This window comes from Gavialis gangeticus, unplaced genomic scaffold (assembly GCF_001723915.1).
Source record: "Gavialis gangeticus isolate Ggan-Ray unplaced genomic scaffold, GavGan_comp1, whole genome shotgun sequence".
NCBI lineage: Eukaryota > Metazoa > Chordata > Crocodylia > Gavialidae > Gavialis > Gavialis gangeticus.
In genome coordinates this window covers 232,056,510-232,059,027 of record NW_017729032.1, presented here as the reverse complement: position 1 = coordinate 232,059,027, position 2,518 = coordinate 232,056,510, and positions in this window count along the sequence as shown.

The following is a 2,518-nucleotide window of genomic DNA, read 5'->3' as shown; positions in this document are numbered from 1 at the left end:
CAGTCCCCTGCTGGCCCCTCCTGGATGTGTGCCAGAATTATTTTCTCAAACAGCTTGCCTAGGATCGAGGTAAGACTAACTGGCCTATAGTTTCCCGGGTCCTCCTTCTTCCCTTTTTTGAAGATTGGAACCACATTGGCCCTCTTCCAGTCCTCCGGCACCTCTCCAGTGCACCACGAGTGCTCGTAAAGCCGTGCCAGGGGACCTGCAATGACCTCGGCCAGTTCCTTTAGAACTCTAGGGTGGAGATCATCCGGACTGGCTGACTTGAATACATCCAGCCCCTCCAGAAGCTCCCTTACTAAGTCCTCGCTAACCCTTGGCCCAGGTGTGCCTCCCCCGGGGCCCGAAGGGGGCCTGGCTGGGAGGTTGCTGTTCTGGTCCCTACTTAGGAAGACGGAGGCAAAGAAATCATTAAACATGTTAGCTTTGTCATCTGGTGTGATGACCAAGTTTCCCAACGCGTCCTGCAAGGGCCCCACATTACCTGGGACCTTCTTTTGTAAAACTTGTTCTTAAAACATTGCACTGATGGAGATTTTACAGCTTCCCTAAGTAATTGTTCAAGTGCTTAATTAGGAAAAAAAATGCCTTTAATGATAATGTCCACCTTAAATCTTCCTGGCTGAAATTTATGACCCTTACTACTTATCCTAATCCCAGTAAACATGGAAAAAATGTATAATCCTTCCTCTTTGAAGCAACCTTTACATATTTGAAGGCTGTTATCCTGTCTCCCTTTAGTTTCAGTTTCCTCGTTTCTACATTATATAAACTCAGTTTATTCCACCTTTCCTCCTTGTTCATGTTTTCTAGACTTCTGATCATTCTGGTTTCTTATCCCTGGATTTTCTCCAACTGGTACACACAGTCCTTGAAGTATGTTGACCAAAACTGGACACAGTAGCACAGTTGAAGACTTATGTAGCTAAGCGAAATGGAAGGGTTACTGAATGTCTTCTACATGCGATACTCTAGTTTATGTTCCACCATGATGAAGTAATATGAACATAAAACATTTCAGTTTGTGATCCACTATAACTTCCAGATCCTGGATTATATTAAAGTAAAAACTGAATATAAATCAACAATTTTGTAATGTATCAAATGAAAAAACACTATTTTTGTCTTAAACACTATACATGTCTTAAACATTATAAAAATCTTAAAACACTATAAATGTCTTAAAAGGAGTATCATATGTAGGACACATGAAGTAAACTGTATACTTAGTGCTGGCAAAGAGCCTTCTCTCTGAGGTCCAAGGATAGAATAACACTGTTTAAAGACAGCTCTGCCATCAATGCACAGTAGAAGGTACACTTGCAAGATCCCCTGAATTGAGATTCTAATGTTGTGGACAATGCCACTGGAGCCATTCCACAACTTCCCATTAAGGACGGCCTTGGGGATCCTCTGTCTAATCAAGAGGCCTTGAAAACCATTAAGCAGATGAGAAACAGCAAAGCATGTGGTTCTTATGGAACACAAGCTGAAATTTATAAGGAAAGTGCAAAGAAGTTCTCTCACCAACTTCACATTGATTCCCACCCAACCCACCCCCACAACCCAGGAGCACATATAAAGACACTCTGAGAGAGCACTTTTGCTTACCCAGAAGTGAACTACTGTCACAAATGACAGGAGCAAAATTCTGCGGGAAATTAGGTGCATTGAAAGCATTTTGATTAGATCTCTTTGGTTGCTAAGATCTGTACTTTCAGCACCCCATTTGAAAGATACTGGGCACATCTACATGTATGCCAGACTGTGCAATTGTTACTGTGCAGTGATTTAGTACTTGCTTACGCAAACACTAAATAACTGCGCAGGAACTGCAATTACTGCACAGTGCCAACAGCACTTGGGTCATTTCCAGTGCTACTGTGCAGTAGTGTCAGCGTCACAGTTCCTGCCTGCTGATGCTACAGAGATATAATATCTTGTGTAAATACACCCTCTGTTTCCTAAAGCTACCTTTTGGAATATGCTCAGCTCCAGAAGTATTTCATCATGCAATAAGCCAGGTCTAGCAGTAGCAGGTCTAGCAGTTGATTATATCATGATTTGGTGTGGTAGTGCCAGTGAACATGAAGAATGACTGAGAAAAAGTACTGGGTATTGCAAGAATTAACCTTAAATGAAAAAGGACACGTGCCAGTTTCAAACAACAAAAATAACATATTTGGGTAAGCAACTGATCTCAAGGGAAATCTTACTTGAGAACTCAAAGGAACAGGTGATATTAAACTTTCTAAAACCTGAAGGTAAAGTAGGGATTCAAACATTTCTAGGGATGGTGAATTAAGTCAACAAGTTTATACCTAACTACACAACTGGTAATGAGCTTACATAATTCATCTAAGGAACCTTTTCCACAATAGTGTGGCATGGGTCTGCATGCCAGATCATGACAGTGAATTTAATGATCTAAGACATTGAGGGGTCCTACCTTTGTCGGCAGATGTACCACAAATTAGCTGCACCCCCTCCCTCAATACTATTACAATCCTTAAAG